Below are 9,985 nucleotides of genomic sequence, written 5' to 3' on the forward strand. Positions count from 1 at the left end.
AACACAATCCCAAGTGACTATCTTCGGTGCAAAAATAGACACTGAGAGTGAAGTCCAAAAAAACAATCCAATGTGAATAATATCTTCGGTGTGAACTACACACAGTGGGAGATGTAAAGTCCCAAAAATATTATCCCAGTGAGAACAACAAAAAGGCGATCGCTGGGTGAGTGACTGTCTGATAAAAAAGGTGGTAATCTTCAGTGTTATAGAAACACACGAAAACGGAATCTGATCAAGACAGTCAGTAAAAAAAACTCACCCAGACGTAGTGCGTAATGAGTGCTGGAACAGCAGCGGAGCGAGCGCGTCGCCACGGGGAAAAGGTGTCCAAGAGGAAGGCTTCTTGGAATATCCTGGAGGTAAAGCACAGAGAGCAACAGCAGCAGCAGCAGGAACGGAGAATGCAAACAGAGAAATATCAAAACGATCCAACAAAACTAGAGTGGAGAAACGGGGTATAAATAATACGGGATTGATTGATTGACAAGCAGTGACAGCTGGGGAATGTGATTGAAAAGCGTGCGGACGGGAGAGAACCAATCAACGACGTCTCTGACGACGTCACTGGGAAGAAGCGTGTGAATAGGGGAATGAAATGATTAACAGAAAACTTAAAGGGACAGAGCGAGTGGGAGAGCAGCGGACCAATCATCACAGTACTTCAAGAAGCCTGTGGTGGGGAAAGAGCCAAACTTACAGTACCCCCCCCTCCACGGGAGCCACCCGGCGACCCACACGGCCCCGGCCTGCCCGGACGGGACCCAAGGAAGCCGGCGATCAGGGGCACTGGAGAGGGGGACAAAGACAGAGGCCCGGAGAGGGGGACCGGAGACGTGGACAGAGGACCGGCGAGGGAGGCCGGAGACGGGGACTGGGACCCGGTGAGGGGGCCGGACGGCACCTGAAGACACCGGGCACGACAGGAGGAGCTCCACCCCTTGATGGCACCGGAGGACCAGGCGATGTGGGGCTCGTGCAGCGCGAGCCAGGGCCTGCCCAGGACCACAGGGACAAGAGGAGAGCTGGTGACGAAAAACTGGAGCCTCTCAACGTGGTCACCAGCAACGGTGAGAAGGACTGGACAGGTGCGTTGAGTGACGTCAGCCAGGCGGCGATGATCCATTGCGAAGACCTCCAAGGGCCTCTCGAGGTCCTCAAGTGGAATGTTGGCCCGGGTGGCAAACCCAACGTCCATGAAACTCCCCTCAGCACCAGAGTCCATGAGTGCACCCACCGCCGCCCGCTGGTCCACCCAGGCTAGGGTGACGTCCGCCAGACGGTTGGGTGGTGCACGGGTGGGGGAACAGGAAAGACGGCTCACCAGGATCTCCCGGGGTCTTGGCGAGCCTGGTCCTCTTGGCCGGGCACGGCAATTGGAGACACGGTGTCCACCCCGGCCACAGTAGAGGCAACGGCCGGAGAAGAGCCTGGACTCCCGTTCGGCCGGGCTAAGGCGGTTGCGTCCCAGCTGCATGGGTTCCTCCTCGGTCACGGCTCGGGAGGGAACAAACCCACCAGTCACGGAGGGGGCAGGGCGGTCAGCACTGTAGAGGCGGCCGCCAGGAAAGGGAGCCCCTGAGCGGCGGTCGATGGCACAGTCGTAAGGCCGGCGAGGCGGAAAGACCTGAGCCCTGGACTCCCTGAAAACCCCCTCGGGGTCGTGGTACTCGGGGGGTACGTCTGGGGTACAGAAAACCTCCTCGAGGTCGTGGTCCTCGGGGGGTACGTCTGGGGTACAGAAAACCTCCTCGAGGTCGTGGTCCTCGGGGGGTACGTCTGGGGTACTGAAATCCTCCTCGAGGTCGTGGTCCTCGGGGGGTGCGTCTGGGGGTCCCCGTCGGGTTCTCTCACGTCTTCTCTCCTGGAGGCGTCCGTCGATGCGGATGGCGAGGCTGAACAGGTCCTCGAGGGAATCAGGTTCCTCCCGGGTCGCGAGCTGGTCCCTGACTGCGTCACTGAGCCCACTCATGAAGGTTAGGCGAAGTGCAGGGTCGTTCCATCCACTCTCCACCGCCGCCAGTCGAAACTCCAGGACATAGTCCGTCACCCTGCCGCTCCCCTGTCGGAAAGTCCCCAACCGGGCTCCAGGGTCCAGACCTCGGGCTGGATGGTGGAACACTCTGCGGAGCTCCGCCACGAAGTCTGGATAGGAGAAAACAAAATCTGCATCCATTGCCCAGGAGGAAGTGACCCACTGGGCAGCATGGCCTGAAAGCAAGTTCGTCATATAAGCCACTTGGGACCCTCGAGCAGTAAAACGGCTTGGTTGATGACGGAAAACCAACTCACATTGCATGATGAATGTGGCACACTCCTCGGGATTGCCGTCGAACAGCCGTGGGACGGAGAGACGGGGTTCCCGAGGTGAGGGATCTGCTGGGGCTGCGGGGAATGCTCCTGAAGGATGTGAGGGAAGTAAGGCATTAACGGTGTCGCTCAGCGAGTGAAGCTGAGCGAGAATACCTGACTGTTGTCCCGCCAGAGCAGCCAGGGACCCTTGAATAAGCAGGACCTGCTCTCGGAGTCCCTGTACAGCAGCTGCAGCCGCATCCAGCTGTAGGCTGTGTTCCTTGGCTGACTCTAACTGGACTGCCGCTGCTGTGCTGACTCTCTTGCGGGCGCAGACCGCGCAGGCCAGTACGAACCCCTTGACGTCGTTCCTCATGGTGGGCCACCAGAATCGACGAGCCAGGAAGGAGAACGTGCGATGAACGCCCGGGTGGCAGGCGAACCGGCTGGTATGGCCCCACTGGAGGACCCGGGACCGGACTGAGTTGGGGACAAAGAGATGATGAACCGGTACATTGCCTGGAGCGCGATGGAAGCGTAGGGCACGCCTTACCACCCCCTCGATGCCCAAGGTGACTACTCTCTCTGTGTCGGCTGGGGTCGTCATATTGGTTGGATCGTAATGTTATGGTTTGACACCGACCCCAAACGCACGACACAAGAGAGTAGGAATTCAGAGTTGCCAAAAACAAGGGCTTGTTTATTGAGACTAATTAATGAGCACAGAATAGGCAAGTCAAAAAAGACAGGTACACAAGCAAGGGGGAAAATGTTCTGCTGCTCTGCAGCTTCTCCCGTGGTGGTAGTAGGGGGTAGCAGATGCTGACGTCTGAGCCGCTCTGCAGACTTCTCTCGGCAGAATCTCCGAAGTGTTGCGGGACCGAGAGAGAGGGAGCGAGTCAACAAGGGTGCAGGTGGAACGAGCAGGAGAACAGGAGAGGTGACTTGTACCCAAATACAAAAGTTATCCAAGTGAACTAATCTTCGTGTAAATTCACACAGTGAGCAAAGTTCCAAAACACGATCCCAAGTGAATATCTTCGTGTAAATACACACAGTGAGCACTGTTCCAAAACACAATCCCAAGTGAATATCTTCGTGTAAATACACACGGTGAGCACTGTTCCAAAACACAATCCCAAGTGACTATCTTCGGTGCAAAAATAGACACTGAGAGTGAAGTCCAAAAAAACAATCCAATGTGAATAATATCTTCGGTGTGAACTACACACAGTGGGAGATGTAAAGTCCCAAAAATATTATCCCAGTGAGAACAACAAAAAGGCGATCGCTGGGTGAGTGACTGTCTGATAAAAAAGGTGGTAATCTTCAGTGTTATAGAAACACACGAAAACGGAATCTGATCAAGACAGTCAGTAAAAAAAACTCACCCAGACGTAGTGCGTAATGAGTGCTGGAACAGCAGCGGAGCGAGCGCGTCGCCACGGGGAAAAGGTGTCCAAGAGGAAGGCTTCTTGGAATATCCTGGAGGTAAAGCACAGAGAGCAACAGCAGCAGCAGCAGGAACGGAGAATGCAAACAGAGAAATATCAAAACGATCCAACAAAACTAGAGTGGAGAAACGGGGTATAAATAATACGGGATTGATTGATTGACAAGCAGTGACAGCTGGGGAATGTGATTGAAAAGCGTGCGGACGGGAGAGAACCAATCAACGACGTCTCTGACGACGTCACTGGGAAGAAGCGTGTGAATAGGGGAATGAAATGATTAACAGAAAACTTAAAGGGACAGAGCGAGTGGGAGAGCAGCGGACCAATCATCACAGTACTTCAAGAAGCCTGTGGTGGCGAAAGAGCCAAACCTTACAGAAACTATTCAAAGATCAAAGAAAGCTATTAAAATAGTATTTGAATCTAAATATACTTTCTTTTTGTTGATTCTACATTAATTCCATGATTTTACTCAAGTAAATATCTGTTACAAGCTTCGGTCTTAAGTATGTTTATGTTTATTTAGGATCCCCATTAGCTTTTGCACTAGGCAAAAGCTATTCTTCCTGGGGTCCGGCACGCACAAATGTACAACAGTATTCAATACATTACATTACATCAATACATACATTACATCATCATCAGCATCAACATCAATACATTACATCAATATCAACATCAGTCACATCATCAATTACAGTACATCACTATCAACATCAGTTAGAATGATATTGTACAAGATATCCACCAGCAAAAAGCATTCAAATAAAATAACTAAAATAACTAAAATAACTAAAATCAAACAAATAGTGCTTCCTGAGCAGCACTCACCGCCATCAACTTAAACACAACCAACGTTAAAATAACTAAAATAACTCAAATCAAACAAATAGTGCTTCCTGAGCAGCACTCACACTTTAACTTCCTCTTAAAGGTAGCCTTGGATTCTATTTCAGCTAAGTAGCTTGGCAATGAGTTCCATTCCATTATAGCTCTGTAAGTCACAGAAGATTTTAGTAGATTTGTTCTCGGTTTAGGTGCCATTAGATGGCCTGACGTAGCTTGTCTAGTCATATGGCCATGTTCTTCTCTTATGTAAACTATATGATCATAGAAATACTGTGGTTTTTTGACAACTTGAACATTTCTGAGAAAAGTAATGAGACGGGATTGCAGACGTTTCTCAACCGTAAGCCATGATAATTGTCTATGCATAGCTCCAATGTTAGTGCGCTTTGAACAGTGGAGGGCTAGCCTTGCAGCCTTATTTTGAGCTATTTGTAGTTTCTGTATTTGTGTTTTTGCTGCTGATGACCATATGACGGGACAGTACTCAAGATGTGACAAAACCAGAGCCTGGATGACTTCTTTCAAAGTGGTTGGTGTTAAATACTTTGTGCATTTTCTTGTCACAGCTATGCTCCTTCCTATTTTTGTTATTATACTGTCAATTTGCTTTGTCCACTTTAAACCTGAGTCAAGAACCATGCCAAGCAACTTAGCTTCTTTTACCTGTTCCACTGGCTGACCAGCCAGAGTCAGGCTTAATTGTGGATCGCTGCTTAATTTGTGCCTGGATCCGAATACCATTGCTTTTGTTTTTGCAATGTTGAGTACCAGTTTGTTATTGTTGACCCAGTCTGTTATGGCTTTAAGCTCTATTCCAAGTATATTGTTTAACTCACTACATGTTGATGATGTACTGTACATTGTCGAATCGTCAGCATACATGATTACCCTAGATTTATTTAATACATAAGGGAGGTCGTTTGTGAATATTGAGTATAGCAAAGGCCCAAGCGAACTTCCCTGTGGGACCCCACACTGCAACACCTTACTTTCAGAAAAGCTCCCATTGAAAAATACTTTCTGGCTTCTCCTAGTCAGGTAGGTCTCCATCCAACACATAGCAACAGAGCCAAAGCCATAGCATTTGAGTTTGTTCAGCAGCAGACTATGATCGATCACATCGAAAGCTGCGCTAAAGTCTAACATGACAGCTCCAACAAGCCTCCTATCATCCATGCTCTTAAACCATTCATCGGTCATTTGGGCAAGTGCTGTGCTTGTAGAGTGACCATCTCTATATGCATGTTGGTAATTCGTTATCAGACTATTACTTAAAAAGTAGTTTTGAATTTGGGTGTATACAATTTTTTCTATTATTTTACTTAACACTGGGAGGAGACTTATGGGTCGACTATTGGAACCAGCGAAGGTTTTTCTTTTGTCCTTAGGTAATGGGATAACCTTGGCTTCCTTCCAGATCTCAGGGCACACACCTTGCTCTAGACATTTATTGAAGATGTGACTTAATGGCTTAGATATGTATTTGGCAGTCATTTTGAGCAGTTTACCATCCAAGTTGTCAATACCAGGAGATTTATCATCAGACAGGTGTAAAAGCATATTTTCAACATTTTCCTCTGTAACATGGTGGAACTCAAACATGCACTGCCTCTCCTTCATGATACAATCTTTAATGATGTTATGTGACACTGTGTCATCGACTGCACCCATGGCATTTCTCAGCTTGTCTACTTATTTGTAAAGTAATCATTAAAATGATTTGCAATATCTGCTGGCTTGGTAAGGAATTTACCCTCTGTTTCTATAAAGGAAGGATGCATGTTTGAGTTCCTCCCCATTATGTTATTTAACGTTATCCATCATTTTTTTCTATCATTTTTAGAATCACTGATTTTCTGCATGTAGTATTCCTTCTTTCTACATTTATTCAATTTTGTTACCGCGTTTCTTAGTTTACAGTAATGTTGTTTGTCACATGGATTGCCTGTTCTATTTGCGGTTTTTTTTGCATCATCTCGTTGGACCATCAGACTTCTCATCTCATTATTCAACCACGGTGCACAATTTGACCGTGCCGACCATTTTCTCATTGGAGCATGCTGATCGGCTATCCCCATGAAATACTTCATAAATTCTCCCAGTGCTTTTTCTGGGTTTTCTTCATGGCAAACATCAAACCATTGCTTATTCTTTACCTCCTCCACAAATTGTGCTGGATTAAACCCCTTATAAGACCTTCTATAATTTATCTTGGAGCCAGCTTTAGGTATTTTAGTCTTCCGTACAATGGCTACTAGGTTATGATCACTAAAACCAACTGTAAGTGACAACACTTTAGTGCAGAGCTCTGGCCTGTTAGTATATATATGATCAATGCAGGTTGTTGTAATGGCCCCATGTTTATTTGTGGCCATTCTAGTTGGTGATGTCATTACCTGAGTCATATTACACATTTTGGCAGCTAATGCAATCTTGTTCCACATGGGGCATTTCTCATTGAAGGCATTGATATTCAGGTCTCCCATGAAATATATTTCACTATTACAATCAGCTGTGTTGTCTAACATTTCACATATACCATGTAGATAATTTGAATTGGCACTTGGTGGCCTGTAACAGCATCCAATTAATATGGGTTTTAAATTTGGCAATTGTATTTGTAACCATAAGGCTTCTATTTCATTTTTCATTAAGTCGTATCGTACTTTAGCTGGAATATGATTCTGTACATAAATCAGAACTCTGCCACCATTCTTATCTCTATCCTTTCTGAACAGATTGTAACCATGCATAGCAACCTCTAAATCACCAAAAGATGAGGTGTGTTTCTGTGATAGCAAGTATGTGTATATTATTTGATTCTACCAAGTGGCATAATTCATGCATCTTGTTCCTCAGACTACACACATTCAAATGAGCAAGTAACATACCCTTTTTTGGCAGATTAACAGAGTGTGACACTGTTACCTTAGCAACCATAGTAGCGTGTGTGTACCGTCATAAGCCTGCGCCATTGTTTACTGCACGTTAGCGTCCAGCCTGTGCTTTTTCATCACCGCCCGTCAGCCAATATGTGATGTCGGAGTTGCGATACATCTGTCCATCGATGAAGAGTTTATCGATGAACAGACGGGTCTTTTTATTGCTGTTTCTGGCGTCCGTCATGATTGGATGTAGTAAATGTCGTCTCCTCATGATCTCCGATGGATATTGATCAGTGATCGAGAAGGTAGAGCCTTTCAACTCTCTGCCTCTCTCCATGATGGCGTGCTTCATTCTGGACTCCGTTACCATCGCCACTATGGGACGAGACTTCTGGACCCCAGGCTTGGATTGTCCAAGACGGTGCACTCTGCAGAAGCGGATTGCGTCTGCGTCTGGCTTTGTCATCTTGAGACTGTCCACCAAGAAAGACCGAACGATCTGCTCCGACTTTATGTAAGCTCCCTTACCTCCTCTTTCTTCACCACTTTGTTCAGGAAGCCCATGTATAATTATATTGTCTCTCATGCTTCGGTTCTGAAGATCCAGGACATCATTCGCTGTTTTATAGTTGTCTTCTTGGAGCTCGATTGTGACTTTCTGTAGTCTAATAACGTCAGCCCTGAGAGAAGCGGTGTCCTTCTTAGGACTTCAATTAGGGAGTTATTGAATTCCACCGATTCCTTTAACTCCTTCACGTCGTCACTTAGCTTTTTTAAAAGATCCAACTTCTCCAGCTGTTTTTGCATAGTTGACAGACTCACGCATTACTTTTAATTCTGCAAGAAGAAGTGGATACTCTGTATCGCTAGAGCCCACCTGATTCCTGCTGCGTTTTCTTTCCCGTCCAGCGGCCTTTTTAGCCGACATATTATCATAAAACACGTGAATAAACGCTTCTAAATCGTCGATGGTTTCATCCACTGACAAATCCAGTCTGATAGTAAGACGTTTGATTTCTCTCAAAATGTTTTTTTGCGATAGAAACAAGCAAATGTTTGCAAAAGTGCTGGGAACCTGTTGCTGCTGCGAAATGGCGACCTCTCTGGTTGCTGTCAAAAAAGATCTAGAATTTCATGGGACGAGTTAACAGGTGAGGTTACGTAGACTAATCTAGATTAATGACAGAAAACTGTGCGATTAATTAGTAAAAAAAAAAAAATTATCGATGACAGCACTAATTAACACTTTGGTTGCCAGGAAACGCTTAAACACGTCATTCCCGGCCATGCTCAAGTTGCCTTTTTTCGATTTTCCCCGTCTGAACTTCACTGCCGAGCTTTTGGCAGAAAATTTGAACCGGAAACTGCATTTCCTCTCAAATTTCACTAGGTGGCAGTGTCTCCCTATTTTCTAACACTATCACATGAGGGTGAATATTGTACCCCACAATGAATCTGACATTTGATTGGCCAGATGCAGTGGCCAATGTGACCACAGGTATAAAACGTTTGCGCGACCCCAGAATCGACGAGGTTTTGGAGGAGAGAGAGAGAGAGATTGAGAGAGAGATAGAGAGAGAGAGATTGAGAGAGAGATATTTGAATTGAGATCAGCCTATAGTCTATATTTATAGTGTTATACAGTATAGTGGTTAGGGGTGGGACGATACATCGATCCAGATCGATACATCGATGTAATTATTAACAATCGAATCGGATCGATGCAATGTAATAAGATCGATTCATATCGATACTCTTATTTTGAAAATCCTGTGGCGAGTCTCATATCCGCCCAAGAACAACAGCAGTAGCTCCGTGTGTGTAGACGTTACAGCATAGCATTCTCCCTTTCTGTGTGTGTGTGTGCGCGCGTCTTTGGAAAGACCAGATGAGGTCAGAGGAGTTTGATGTTTAAATGTTATTTAAACATAAACAATATAATACATAATAAATGTAGGCCTATACATGATCATGCAACATCAACAAATTGTTGTAGGAACGGTTTGGGAGAGGGCGGTAGGGAGGGGTTTTAGGTTGAGTTTTTAGTTCCAAAAAATGGAGCTTAAAGTTTAAAGCTCAATATATCAAAACGTGGCACTTTACAGTGAACAGGAGGTCTATTTGTATTAAAAACAATAGATTGATTTTCCTTTAAATGTCTGGAAGAGCTCAAAAATACAAATGTCAAATGATATTTTCGTTACCTTTTTTTAGTTGATCTAAATGTTACTGATTGTGTTAAATGGGCATATGATATCATCTCATATCGATTGCAGGCACCTGAATCTAATCTAATCGTATTGTATCGTGAGAGACTTTGTGATATCGGCAAATATCGTATCGTTGTCCAAAGAATCGATATCGTATCGTATCATGATGAAACTGGTGATTCCCACCCCTAATAGTGGTAGTATCAGAATAATTGTAAGGTTTCAGCTGTGCTTTAGAAAGTACTTAGTCGTGCTAAGTAGTAGTACTATTGTGAGGGATTAGTGTGTAGTCTAG

The sequence above is a fragment of the Notolepis coatsorum genome (genome assembly GCF_963971535.1).
Source record: "Notolepis coatsorum genome assembly, chromosome: 18".
NCBI lineage: Eukaryota > Metazoa > Chordata > Actinopteri > Aulopiformes > Paralepididae > Notolepis > Notolepis coatsorum.